This window comes from Mytilus californianus, unplaced genomic scaffold (assembly GCF_021869535.1).
Source record: "Mytilus californianus isolate M0D057914Y unplaced genomic scaffold, xbMytCali1.0.p SCAF_51, whole genome shotgun sequence".
Classification (NCBI taxonomy): Eukaryota; Metazoa; Mollusca; class Bivalvia; order Mytilida; family Mytilidae; genus Mytilus; species Mytilus californianus.
Window position 1 is genome coordinate 120,971 of NW_026262703.1, and position 15,871 is coordinate 136,841.

The 15,871-nt window shown below is 33.1% G+C and overlaps 1 long non-coding RNA gene across 1 annotated transcript; it reads left to right on the forward strand.

Annotated features, from left to right (window-relative positions):
* The first annotated feature begins 200 nt into the window (after positions 1–200).
* LOC127703808 (uncharacterized) lies at positions 201–1,389 on the forward strand. Its single transcript, XR_007983054.1, has 3 exons — positions 201–368; positions 899–980; positions 1,240–1,389. It is a non-coding gene; the product is annotated as an uncharacterized LOC127703808 (long non-coding RNA).
* Positions 1,390–15,871: the final 14,482 nt, after the last annotated feature.

Genomic DNA, 15,871 nt, shown 5'->3' on the forward strand with positions numbered 1-15,871 from the left:
GTTGCAAGACTTATGTGCTTAGGAAAGTGTTTAAATTCTAAACATAACAAAATAAACATGTTTTGGCTCTCAGCACTTCGCAATAAACATGTTTTGGCTCTCAGCACTTTGCATTAAACATGTTGCTGTGCTAAACATGTTTAGCTACTTCGTCAAGTATATGAAGCTAAACGTGTTTAAAATCTAGACACTTTCAATATTTAGACACTTTCCTAAACACGTTTAGAATTACAACACATTTAGGCCAAAGACGGCATTCATATCACGTGCTAATTTTTGAGCGGGAAGAAGAAACAAAGAACCCGAAGTCAAAGGCCACGCTGTTTACTTCTGACCATAACTGACCGTAACTTGACTGTTTCAGAAAGGTAAGGAGTTATGATTATACTGTCTTTTATTTTGTACTGACAATTTTAAATGATTATTGACAGTTATAAGCATTATTTACAAGTACACTACCGTATAGTCAATGCAGGAGAAAAAAGGGGGTATCATCTCACGAAGCAAGTGCTTGTAAGAGCATTAAGTGTCCAAACTATCTTGTGTAAAGATGTTAAGAGTTGTTTAATGTTAAGCAAGTTACAATCATGCAAGTTTGCACTTATTTTTTAATTCATATATGTTCTTGGAAAGGAGTTTGTGAGGATAATTTTCGTTCGGTACTCCTCTGCAGATTACAATGGAACATGAAGGGTAGCGGAATCTGCCGAGTCTTATAAGAATGAGGTGCATCATTCGCAAATCCAGCGTCATATCGAGTTCATTGTTTTCGTAAGCACTTCCGAGATGCACAATCAACATTTCCTCAAAATAAATATTAAGATGCTTGTTTATTTCAATAGTTAGAAGCGGTTGTGCTATTCTTATAATTTTATTGATATGTATTGTTTTATTCTAGATGAGAGAAGTGCAGAGGAAATCATCATCTGTCTTGACATGCTAAAAGAGGAGATAAAGAACAGTAGCAAATATGTTGCTAGGTAAGAATCAGAAGTGTATTTGATTTTAAAAATACCAATATATATTTGATCAAATAAATAATATTAAGCATGAAAACAAGTTTTATATTAAAAAATATCAATTGATTCATCAGTAAATGTATGCTTGTATACCACATTGGTCTTAACGTTGTTATCTGGATCTTTAATCATGCTTTTACTTTTTGGTGTTGTAGTTCGTATACTTATATTTTTTTTATTAATTCTGCTTAGTTGCTTATCATTTTTTTCTATATTTCAGGCCAGTGACCAGCAGTTGGGTACTAAGAAAGGAGAAGCTCTGATTGACTTGTAAATTGAAAACAGGACATTTTCAAATTGTTTTGTTGTAGGGATGGGGTACAAATAGAAGTAGGACTGGTCAATATTATGAACATGTACTTTGTTATGAATTTATGAGTTTATGTTTGATTGTGGTCAATGATTAACTGGAAATAAATGATAACATAAATTCATTTGTTTTATATGTTGTAATTGTGTTTTAAAGCTAGATTTAGTATAATGATTATTTCATTTCAAAAAGTTCTAGACTATTTTACAAATATTTGAAATGAAGACAAAATGCAATAGTCGAATGGCGTGAATTGAATTAAAGTAAAAACTCATTGAGATTGAAAAGGTATTGGTCACATTCAATTTGATATGGAAATTCCAGTTTCTTAGTTTGATGCATTGGCTCCTTTTTGTGATGGTATGAAAACCTGTTTTATTGAGAGCTATCATACGTTTAAAAGTCTAGTCTTCCGGAATATTAGTTTAATTGGGGCCTAATGAAGTAACGGCTTCTCACACTAAAATGAGAAACATGTTTCTTCACGACCCTTTATGGTCTAAACATGTTTACATTCAAAACACTGCACAGCTAAACGTGTTTCCAGACAAAACACTTCACAGCTAAACATGTTTCCAGATAAAACACTTCACAGCTAAACATGTTTACAGTCTAAGCACTTTTTAGCTAAACATGTTTCTAGTCTAAACGGTTTACAGCTAAACATGTTTACAGTCTAAGCACTTTTTAGCTAAACATGTTTCTAGTCTAAACGCTTCACAGCTAAACATGTTTACAGTCTAAGCACTGTATAGCTTGACACATTTAGGCTGTTAGCACATTAAATATTAAACATGTTTAGATTTAAAACATGTCAAAAATCGGTTTCATAAATGTGTTTAGGAAAGTGTTTAGGCTCTAAACACAATTTTTAGAGTGTAGATGCATAAGGTCCTTCACAATATTCAGGTAAAATGTTCATTTTGGTTTTGATTCTGTTATTTTCCTACACTACGTTACATGCAAATGCAAAATAATTAGTGTTGTCTGTTCAGTCCAATTAATTTTGTTTGTCTTTTTTTTGGAAATAAAAAAACTATGTCTGTAAACTTCGATGAATAAAATCGTATTAAATAGCCTAAATGTATTATCTTTAACATCAAGTTATGTAGGTTTAGGTGGCTCGATCAAAATGTGTATAGATGAGATATTTTTGCAAGGTCGATCATCATTCTTAAATTGAAATAAAATGCATTATATGAAAACAAACACTTTTATATTAGTCGTCCGTCATTCCCTTTTCAAGTCTAAATGAACCATAAGGACCTTGAAAAAAAACTTTTTCCATTCATAGTTTTATAATCGCCTGACATAATCATATATTATAAATCGTAATAAAACAATGGATACTAACCATATTAAAGAAATATTTAAAAAAAAATATAAGTGTTCAGTTATGTAGTAAATTGCCAAAAAAATTAATAACAAATAACAAAAACAAACATAAAAAATTTTGCACTCTTATTTAGTGATTTAAACGGAAATTTAACATTATACCATTTTACAAGATCTTGTCTTCGTGTACTATGTACATGGAATAATTTATGAAGTTGATTGATTGTTGTTTGCTTTACGTCCAGTGGCAAATGTTTCATGCATGTTCATGACGAGAACACATAAATTTTAAATACAATAGGTAGGTCTTACAATAGGAGATCGACAGTGGGGTTGGACGTGAAACTTGGAATACCACTGGAAAATGAGGGTATATTGAATAAGGACAGCTGACAACATCCGGACCCTTCAAATAATTGGTGCAAGAGTTTTTAATTTGCAGAGAGCTTTTGATCCATGAAATCTACTCTGAAGTCGGTCATCGACATTTACGTGTAGTTTCCAATATCATTTAACGCATCTAATTTAGGGTAGATACTTTTAGCTCGCTTTAGTAACTGAAAATTCTGTGAAACTGTATTGTTTATTGTACTTGAGTTTTTGATAAGGTATTCTTTACTACCGCTCTCCTTTTTGGTCTCGTGGGAGTGTGTTTGCCTCGAGAGCGGGAGGTCATTGGTTCGAATCCCGACCGGGTTAAACAAAGACGTTACAATTGGTTTTTGCAGTTTCAACGCTAAACACGCGGCATTTAAGAGTAAGAGCACTGACTGGTCGGCTCGGAGTCAGAAATGTGTCCGTGTAGGGTGGCTTTTAATCCCGAGAACTGTTAGCTTGTGAACTTGCAAGTTAAAAATCCGGCTCAGCGAGTCGATCTAGTACAAAGCACTGTTAATATTCATATTATATTTACATGTTTTCGTCCTAAATATGCATTTTATTTGCCGCTTGACGTCATCCATTATCATCATTTATCATCCTTCCCTACCGCTATATCAGCTTCCTCAACATATCTGTAAAACTCGTATCCAGTTAGCGCGTGCAAGTGAGGAGACAGTATCAAGTGAGCAGGACTTATCAACAAATTCTCCCAACATATTGCCTTGTATTGTAATGAAGATAAGTCACCAAATAAATTCTTTTAATAAAATAGATTACACTTGCAGTACATATTTTACAATGAACCATTTCTTATTTCCTAAAATTACTTTACATTCTGAAATGAGATGTTGATAAAATGGTGTCGACGGCAGTCTTGATAAGTTTTGCCGGGACTATTTTTTTTCAGAACTGAACTATTTGACCTAATTTGAACTATTGATCTGACCTGTATTGAGATCAATCTGTCGATACAAATGTCAACAATGCGGGGGTGGCAGTTTAAATTATTAAAAACATTTATAGTGAACATAAATCTGTCTTTCTCAAATTAACTTCTCCTTTACGAATTACGACTACCTCAATATATATGTGTACTTTTAGTCTTGAAAACAAACAGCATTTTGATGCGTTTCTAGAATTTTTTTATGAAGTGTATGCTGTTCAGCAGTCAGCGAGTAGAAATTTTCTTCTTCTGGTGATATGAAATACTACGATCTTTCAATATAATCTTTAATATTTCTTTTTTTTTTGTATCATCTTCAAATATTATACTCTCATATATGCATTATCATGTACACGAAACATTTTTCTTCCTCTAGTTAATGGGAATATTTTACCCCGCGTATTTTGGCCACAAGGTGTATCCGCGGTTTAATATTTTGATGACGTGTGTTGCCTAGTAATAACAGAGACACTCTGGTAATAACAATTCCCGCGAAATTATTGAAAAAGGAAATTTTGATAAAAAACATTGCTTTGAAAGATGATAAAAATGTTATCTGAATGTGGATTGTATAGATATTGAAAAATATCAGCCCCCTCGACAGAATATGAAGCTAAATGGCTCGTTCGCTACGCTCACTCGACATTTAGCTTCATATTCTGGCTCGCGGGCTGATATTTTTCTATATCTACATATCCACATCCAGATAACATGTACTTATTTTACCGTTACTGTACAGTGAAGTGTTTTTCTTCTACTGATATATTTTACACCTTCTTTAATTTTCACCGATCGAGATTAAAAATGGGCAGGTGATATTTTTCAACCAAACACTTGTGCCTGTTGGGATATCTTTGACGGTAAATAATATTAAATCAAATGTGCCTGTTCGGATATCTTTGACGGTACATATTATTAAATCAACTCCGTATTTTTTAGTCACGGGGCGGGTTTGAGCTTATCATTCTGTATAGGCATCTTACTATTACAAAAGACTGCATGTTGACTCTTGATGTTTTGATTTGTATGTATCGTTGGGTTGCTGTCGCGTCAATGTATACCTTTATCTCCTTTCATTAAAAACCAAAGGATTGACTTGGGTATAAAAATATTGACATCTCTGGACTTCTCCCGTCCGATAGTATAACCTTGCTAAATGGGTGCGTCCGTTTGGCTGTTCGGATGTATAAATACGCAGCTTTGTCCGGTCGAAATAGAAATGTCGTATATCCAAAGCCTGGTGTAGTGAGAGTTTCGCTATCTATACATTAAAGAACCGTTTGAATAACTCTTCGAGGGTGGAAATAAGATCTACGCACAAGTTAATAGGATTTAAAAGTCTAAATTTTAAATCAGTTATCGGTTGTGCTCATGCCACCGTGTCCGTTATACTACTTCGTCAGTTATTAATATTTGGTTTTTAGTTGGATCATCGATCTTCGCAAGTGATTGATTTACCAATAATCCTCCTTTTGACGTCGACATTTGGGAAAAGCAGACGCTTTTTTAGCCACAGAAAATATCTTCATCAAACCCGCCCACCCTCCCTTAATTTGTTAGAATGCAATTCCTACGGAAGATACTGCTGTTTGGTTTTGTTTGTTTATTTCAGATTTGTATTGTCCTCATAGATTAAATTATCACTCCATGTTGAAAGCTGTACAAAAGTGCTAATGTCGAGACTGTCGTTCAAGAAAAAAATAGTGAATCCTGGACAAAGAGTGGACATATACAGATTTTGAAGGGATAACTTGGAAGTGATTTATCAGGGATTTTATAACATTCAATCATGTATAATTAGTTGCAGTTTTGTATTTATCGTTGATAGCGCTAACTTCTGATATCCAGGGTTAGTCGCTTGATTTATGGCAGATTTCGCTGCGCTTACAACATATTTGCAGTTTACAGACTTATTTAAATCGTATGATAGCATTAGCCTCTGATTTCCAGGGTTAATAGCTTATCTTGAACTTTCCCTCTGCATAATACACCGTGTATATATAGTCTGTCACCTCGAACATATTCGGCGATCATCATATAACATTTTCAAAGACACATATGCATTTCTATCAGTGAATTTTAGTTCATACCTCAAATTGCATTTCATATAATAGTACATATATCATATCTGTTAATAAAATGCTTTGGCCATTTCCTGCCAACTCCAATCTTGTTATTTTTTAATAAATGAGTGAAATCTCTAAACAACAACAAAGGTCAACTAAATCTTCAAATAAGCCACATAAATGCACGAACAGGTTTGTAATTAAAGATAATTTTGCGTTAAATTATGTTTTGTGGTTAAGTACTATTAAGTTGTAACCTTCGACATAATCCAGCAAGCATCTCATAAACGTCCAAATATATATATATTATAATATAAAGACAAAATGTGTGACGACCTTTATCATCTGATAATATTAGTTATTTGAGAAGTCAAGACAACATTGAATTGGAGAAGACAAGACATTTTTTTTTTCGTTTCAAAGACAATTAGACGTTTACAAATTACAAATAGTAAAAACAAAACATGCAGCATACAACATACGCTATCCTAGTGAGTGAAACAGTTAAGATGTATATTTCACATGTACGCGTACTATATGCCATACAAAAAGGTTTTAAGATAGGCCTAAATAAGGGGCAATGAAATAAACTTAAATCGAAGACAGACTGTTAATATATTAAACGATAACTAAAGGAAAAGACAAAAAGACCAGACAACTGTCCACAGAATAAAACACAGAAAATTAAAATTGAAACTGAGCATCACGATCCCCACCAAAAAAAAACAGAGTTGAACTGAGACAGAGTTCGCAGTATTATTGACATTTAAATTCGTTTTGTTCATAACTTGATAATTCCGGATTAAATTCATTTTTGTGATTCACATGTCATGTTGCTCAACTATTTGGTTCTTAGTATAAATGAGGTTAATGTACCGGTTCTTGACCATTTATATGTACTTGGAGAACAGTAATGTAACTTTTCATATTCAATGCCATCATGGGTTAATATCAATATAAATACTTCATGTTCTACTATTTATCACGTACATCGGGATGGTTTACATAAATTTCACATTCAGCTGTACACTAGCTGTCAGTAAACCACTGTCCTCACTGTTGTTAGCCATGCATATAAATTCTTCCATGTCGAAAGTCGGGTGCGCTGTGAAACTATTGAACAAATTCAGAACCACCTGCAGTCATTAAGTTGTTTTTAGTTGTCCAAGATAACGTATTATCTTTCGTTGCACCATGCATAACACATGTAAAATTAACTAATCGGTCTTCCAAACTTTCAATAATATCTGCATGGTTTGCTTCAACAATTACTAAACCTAAAAGAAGCATTTTTTTTTCTATGTATTGTGTGCGATTTTCTATTAAAGAAACATAAAATCTATTATGATACTTGAATTGAATCACTCAATAGTTACAATGTATGGATTTATTTTTACAATTTCCTGACTGAAACCTTTATATATGAATTGGTGTGTAACGCCACTTTCAGCACTATTATACTATTTCATGGCAGTCAGTTTTTATTGGTGGAGGAAGCAGGAGTGTCCGGAGAAAACCACCGACCTTTGGCAGGAAAATTGTTTTTCCCTTATGACATGTTTCACACTTTGTCATTCCTGGACCTTTAATAAAATTGAGAATGGAAATGGGGAATGTGTCAAAGAGACAACAACCCGACCATAGAGCAGACAACAGCCGAAGGCCACCAATGGGTCTTCAATGCAGCGAGAAACTCCTGCACCCGGAGGCGTCCTACAGCTGGCCCCTAAATAGCCTACTCAACGCTCATTATTGACGCCTTACGGTGACGTGCAATTATGAAAGTCTTGTCTTTAAGTCTTGAAGGATTATTGTCTAATTGGCAATCAAATCACATCTCCTTATTTTTATATCAAGTGCCCAACTCGTGACACTCGATTACTTGTGTTAACGTTGATGAGTCATATTCGGTGGTATGACATTGACTTTTAATGTTCTGGCCTTCTTCAGTCGTTTGAATACTTAATTTTCATTCGATCTTATCCAGCATACTATCAGAACCATAAAAAAGGCAAAATAATGCAATTACAAAGAAAACTATAAATAACATTCCCGCTAATCGATTTCCATGCAGATGTTCCGCCTATAGTTCAGATGCTAAATGTTTTGCAAAGCGTTTAGAATTGGTTCCACTTTCCTGCCGGCACTTGCCAATCATATTTTACAAAAAGAAAAAGAAAAAAACGCAGAAAACCGTATAATCGAAATTTTCACATATTTTCTTATGATATTCTTGTTTTAGCATTGCAGATAACTTGAGGCCTTTTCTGTTTTTTCGGAGATACAGGGATTTGGTTTGAAGGATTTGCTTTGACTGGTGGGGTCTTGTTGCGGGCGGGATGTTGCATCCTGGTTTTTACAGTTGGGTTGTTTGTAGAGCCCGTAAATTTAGATGCGATCGATGAAGTTTTTACACTTAAGCCGTTGGATATGTAATGGTTGATATTTCAGTCTTGTAGAACATAGTTTATTAATTAATTGAAATAGCTTTCAGATAGTTTTCAGTAACGGCGAATACTCTTTAATTAGTTTTGATTCGGAAATTACAGTGCAACACTTGCTAATATTGTAAGTTTGTTAAACTATCATACAGAAACTGAAAAGTGTAAAAAAAAAAACACAAACTTTTTCCTCAAAACTGGGTCTTATAATGGGATATTACTCAGGAGCCTGTTCTTGGTCCTTTTCTATCGAAGTATACATTAGAGACATTGTAGATAAGTGCTAAGCGAATACGATACGTGTGTACGAACCAAAAAAGTTGGGAGTCCATGTTAAAACGAATCAAAAGAAAGTGATCGAGGGCCGAACAATGCATTGTGCACCCTATTTTACTCTCATATTTATATTGGATCATCTGCAAACATTATCAATCATTGGCAATCATAACAACATGTGTGAGAGGATGTAACTATTTGATAAAGCATTCAATGGTATTCAAATTATAAAATATTTTTCTTTTCCAGTTTTAAATCTAGCCAACAGATTTCCACAGGCCATATGGGAAGGGAATATCACAGAACTGTTGGATCAGTTCTCAGAGTACCAGCTGTCTTCTGATGAACTACCCAGTTTTGACCAGACAATAGCAATATAATTTGTGGGGAGCAATTGCAGGCGTAGATGACATTTTTATGGCAAAAAAAAACCGTCATGACATTCTTTCAAAGCTTGCTATTTAAATGTGAAAGCTATTTTAGTTTTGCCAAATAACAATTCTGACTGTGAAAGAGCATTTTCAATTCTGAAGAAATTTACACTGAATTCAGATCAGAACTCAATGATAATATTGTGTGCCTTGTTATCATGTTACCATGTTAATGTAACCAAACTGGCAGTTATTTTGAATATTTGCCTAGTAGTGTTGTTTTGAAAGCAGCAAAAACAGGCCACTGTTGAATGTAATTTGTTTTTTATATTAACAAATTTGTATAATGTTCATATTAAAAAGTCCGCATCTACATCACGCGTTTTAACACGCTTTTTGACATTTCATGTCATGTCATGACATGATTTTCATTGTCAGAGGTTGGCAAATATGTAGATAATTGTAGATAATAATCATTTGTAAAAATGTGATGACTAATGATGGGCTTAAATCCCGGTCCAATATGGAAGTATCGGGCTGTTATCAGGGTCGATATAGAAAATGCCTACACATATAGTCACTGAAAGGTGATTCTCGCGGAAACTTTTAGTTCTCTTGAAATAGTTTCAAATTTTTAAAGTAATGCATACAGTTACCGTAAATCATCTAACTAATAAGGTACTTATTGTAAAGTTTGACTTCAACTCCATGCTCCTTTAATTTGCCAATTTCTGTGTTATTTGTGAAACAGAAGTATATACCACCGTCTTCCATTATAAAGTTATTTATACTCAGTTTATTACAGTTATGACTTATACTGATTTTGTCCGGTATGCTGTTATGTATGGCACGCCTGAACCACTTTTATTAATTAATCTTAGATTATCTCAGATAAACTAGGATTATCTCAGATAAACTAAGATTATCTCAGCTTAATTCAATTTCGAGAAAATCCTAGTTTATCTCAGAAAATACAGAAAATTCATTATCTGGAGAAAATCCCGGTTTATCTCAAAATATTAAGAAAATCTAGGTTTTTCTGATCGATTTTCAGATAATCCTAATTTATCTCCAGATAATTAATTTTCTCAATTTCAGATAATGAATTATCTCATTTCTCGAGAAAATCTAGGTTTATCTCGGATTCTAAATATACAAAAGAACAATGTAACGAGTGTTTTAATTGGACGACAATCCGGCGTTTAACGTTTTACTTTCTCTTTGAAACCATGATGGTGACGAATTCACTTCCTATTATTGGGTGAACGGGGATGTGCCAAAATATGGGTCATAATTTTGCGAGATTTTATATAAAAATTAGCGTCTTTTTGCAGAGGAGGGGCGACATTCAGCATATGGCACGCAATTTTTACTTATTATTGATCGATCGCTGTGTTATTGTGTCATTTATCAAGGTCAAGTATTGCGAGACGATCGTGAAAGCTCTGGTACCGGATCGTGAAAGAAATTTAATCCAGAAGACATATGAAAAGTCAGTAAATAATCTAATTTAATTAATTACACGGACAAATTTACAACAAAATAAAACTCTCTGTCAAAATGGTTCAACATTATGATCAGTATGTGAGAAAATCCAGTTCTAAAAGTACATAGTTTTTACAAAACAACAAAAGGCATATTGCTCCTCCTCATTTCAAAAATGTAAACAAACATGATTTTTTCACAAATCCCAATAAAATAAAATATTTTTCTTCGAAAAAGGGCATTATATTTGAATGCATCAAATGGTTCTCATAGTTATTTTGTATAAACATAATCTGAAACTTGGTAAAAAAAGAAATATTTACACAAAATTGATATTTCGGATCATGAAAGATCACGTACCGGTTTTTGAAGATCGTAAAAAGGATCGTGAAAGATTTGATGCTACGAAGACGTTCAAATTATTCTTCAATTATATGATAATTAATATTTGTTATTGGTATTGATATATGACGTCAATTGTATTTGATATATTGAATGATAGTAAGATGTCTGTGTCTGACTGTCGGTCAGGGTTCATATACTTTTGACCTCATGTTCCGAATTAATTGGCCAAACATAACTTTTACATTTGTCAGTTTCTAAGGTACGGTAAGCATCAGAACACCTATTTTTTGTGTACGGGGTTTTTATAGAGATCTGTATGTCATGGTTCATCTGACCTTGACCTCTTTTTATGAATCATTGACAATTTTAAGCGTATATGACACTTCTAGTAAAACCCTTAATATTACAGAAGTTCAACAAATATACTATCATAAGTAAAGCAGACGAGACATTTCAGCATTTGCGCTCTGGTATTCTTTAGTCTGTAATATATAGTTATCTCATTGGAAATCAATCCACATCTGCTACGTTGTATATAAAGATACATATAACAAAATGTTGGTTATCGTTCAATCTCAAATTTTTCATGAAAGATGCTGTTTTTGCTATAAGTTTTTGGTTGATGGTTAACTTTTTGGTTTAAACGTTGCATACCCATATTATTGGCTAAACAATGGCGGTCTGCCTGAATTGTACTAGTCCGATTCTCAGAGCTGAATTTTTCACACTGATTTAGACACGTTTTAAGTTATTTTTTTTTAACTTTAGAGGTAAAGTGTTGAATTTAAAAGACAAATGATACCTTTCATGTTCGATCTTATCAAAAAAGTTACAGGCTTGAACCAGTTGCAGGTACATCAAGTGGTAAAAGAAATATTGATTTCTGATTATTAAGTCTGGTCACGCATTATCTTTCACGATCAAAATAATGCGTTGCCTGATCTTTCACGATCAAGTTTGATGAAGAAATCAACAAAATTCAAGGTTTTCATAAACAAATGAACGATTTTAAGGGAAAAGGATACTTTTATATTACTGTACTTTCGGACACAACAAAGATTAAATTTCAAATATATCATGATATATTGAAATATGACCATTATAGGTACAAAAAACGTGTTTTTTAATTAATCCCATAGACATGCATTGTGCCTTTTGTGTTTTTTCATAAAGTACGCATATTTTCTTTATCTTATTGCACAGTAATGTTGAGGAAGTTGAATCATTTTGACAGACATATTTTTTTGTTCGGATTTGTTCCGCATTTTGAAAATTCAGCGATTTTTTCACACATTCTGAAGTAGAATTTACATTTAATTACATTCACAATCCGGTACCAGAGCTTTCACGATCGTCTCGCAATACTTGACCACCGTTAGATATTCTTTTACGATCATTTCTCTCGATAAACCGAGTGACACCCGTGGCTAAGAAACAGGAGAAAACCTCTTCTTTCTGTTTCTAAATCTTGAACCAAAAAGTTTAATTTTTACTGGTAAATGTATTTACAGGTGACAAGATTGTCAAAGCTTTACCTGTTATATTGCATTACTGTGCTAATATATAACAACTGCCCCCAATAAATGTTCACATAACAGGAAAAAAGTAATAAAAGTTTGTTTAAGACTGTTCAAAACAATATTTGAATTCATGCACGAAAAAGAAATTTTGAAAGATTTATATTCTTATGGTTTCTGTTCAATCTTTTTCTCTAATATTTTTTTCTAATAATATCTTTTGACTCGAAAACTAGCATATTTTAACACAAGACATAAAAACACAATCCAGTGATAAAAAAAACTGTTTCTTTGATTCTATTTAAGGAAGGACTTATCTTTTTAGACAATCAGTTGGATTTTTGTCGAGCCTGCGACTATTGGGGGGGGGGGGGGGTAGCTTACTTCTTAAAAGCTTTATATTTTAAAAGGTGGCAGACTTGGATGCTTCATACTTTGTATATAGATGCCTCATGTTACGAAGTTTCCGTCTGTCACATGTCCATTGTCCTTTACCTCATTTTCATGGTTCAGTGACTACTTGAAAAAAAGTTAAGATTTTTTGTAATGATAATTTCTCTCTTATTATGAGTAACATGATAACTATGTTTTGTATTTGCGTACCTTGCAAGGTGTTCATGTCCGTCAGACAGTTTTTACTTGACCTCGACCTCATTTCATGGATCAGTGAACAAGGTTAAGTTTTGGTGGTCAAGTCTATATCTCAGATACTATAAGCAATAGGTCAAGTATATTCGGTATATGGAAGGACTGAAAGGTGTACATGTCCAACTGGTAGGTGTCATGTGACCATGACATCATTTTCATGGTTCAGTGGTTATAGATAAGTTTTTGTGTTTTTGGTCTGTTTTTCTTATACTGTATGCAATAGGTCTACTATATTTGGTGTATGGAATGATTGTAAGGTGTACATGCCTAGGTTGCAGGTGCCATCTGACCTTGGCCTCATTTTCATGGTTCAGTTGTCAAAATTAAGTTTCTGAGTTTTGTTCTTTTTTTCTCATACTTTATCTTTATTCTCAATAAACTATATACATAGGTATAGAGAAGACATTTATGTACAATATTTACAATAAGACAGAACAAACAGAACTATTGCTCAGACAATATATGAAGTACATTTTAGCCAGGAGCACATATACCTGTGTTGATAATCTTTATAAATTTACAAAGTTTAATCAGTTATGATTTGTGTTTTGAAGACATAATCTGCTTGTATTTAACAGTATTTGCATCTTTAAAATAATAATGTGACATACAATGTTTCCTGTTTTCTTCAAAGTATTTTCATTCTAATATGTAATGAAATTCATCACCAATGTCATTTTTATTACATAGAAGACACAATCTATTATTTCTAACTATATTATTCCATCTACCCTGTTCAATAGGGAGCTTGTGATTTGTGGTCCTAAATCTACAAAAATCAATAGACAGTTTGTTCCCAAGAATTTCAAAATAATCTTCTTTTCCAAAAAAATCTTTAAAAAGTTTATAATTAAGTGCTTTTGGTGAGTTTTCAAGCAAAGAATGCTAGACTTGTACAAACTGATCTTAAAGTCTGAGCTTGATGAATGAAACTAACCATCAACAATTCATAAAAGATTGCGTTTCCCACACATTGGGGATACCACATTCATTTAAAATAGTCTTTACTCTGTTTATCCATGAAAAATGCACATTGTCATTAATAGACATGTGATAACACAATTTATATAAAGTATATGATAGTTTTGTCTCTTTACCAGAATTTAATTTCCCCCAAAATGAGATCAATCTAGTTTTTATGTCCAAGTCTATAGGATATCTTCCAAGCTCCCCATAAATCATGTGAGAGGGTGTTGATGTTTTCAGACCTAACAATAATTTACAAAATTTTAGTTGTACCCTTTCAATTATCTCATTATTTCCAATACCCCATACCTCACAACCGTACAGTAATATTGGTTAAAAATAAGTCCAACTGACTACATATCGAAAGATTATATAGACGACCTAGTCTTAACACTTCGTAAAGAGCCTTAGTTGCCTTTTCTGCATTAAATTGCTTCGTTTTATTAAAATTACCTGTTCTTGTTAGAATTATGCCCAAATAATTAAATTCATCAACGATATCCAGTTTTTTTTCATTAAAGAAAAATTGAAAATAAAATGATGGTCGTCCTTTGAAAAAACCACGACCTTTGGTTTATCAACATTTACTTTTAGCCTCCATACATCTGTGTAATCTAGAAAACAATCTAATAGTTTTTGGAGTTCAGTTGCGGATTCGGTCATCAACACAGTATCATCAGCATACAGAATAATAAATATTTAAAAAATATGTCAAGTTTTTCTTCAAGCTCTGTTGAGACTGATTTTAGGCCCTCTATATTACAGGTTTGCAAAAATGAATCAAGATCATTCAAAAATAAAGTAAAAAGAAAAGACGATACATTTTCGCCTTGTCTAACCCCGTTATTACATGGGAAAAAATCAGACATGGAATTGTTATATGAAATACATACATGACTTAGTACCTTGATACATATTTACAATAACATTATACATACATCCATTCATATTATTTATCTCAGATAATCTAGGATTATTTATAAAAGTGGTTCAGGCGTGCCATAGTTATGAGTGCTATGCATTCCATTTTCACAAAAAGCTAAAATATCATTAGTTGATTTTCGCCAGGTATGTACGTTTTCCTCTGGACATGCTATTTGAACATTGTATCGAATACTAGCGTATTCGGTGGTAACTGCCATTCCAAACAGTTCTAACATATTTTGAAAAAAAATTTGTCAAACTTAATGTTAGTTTAGTTAAAACTTTAGTGTGGCGTATACTAGCGTACTCGGTGGTAACTGCCATTCCAAACAGTTCTAAAATATTTTGAAAAAAATATGTCAAACTTAATGTTAGTTTAGTTAAAACTTTAGTGTGGCGTCCATTCCGCTGAACTAGTATACATTATTGTTTGGGGACCAGCTGAAGACCGCCTCCGGGTGCGGGATTTTCTCGCAGCGTTGAAGACCTATTGGTGGCCTCGGGCTGTCTTCTGCTCTTTGGTCGTCTCTTTGAAACATTCACCGTTTCCATCTCTATTCTATGAAACACTTACGTGACTTTGTTTAATCTATAACTAACTTTAAAATTGTTTTAATGATGACTTTATCATATAATAATATTGCCTGTGTGGTTAGTCAGTCGCTTCTATAAATGATCTTTAGTAAGATATTTCACTTGTCACAGAAGGTCATCGGTCGTAGGCAGTTGGGTTTCCATAAATAACAAGTCACAATCTGCCCCAACTGCAAATTTATTAAAATCGAGAAAGTAAAATTGAGTGCATGTTTTTGTCTGTTTTGTATTCCAAGGGTGCAAATTAGAA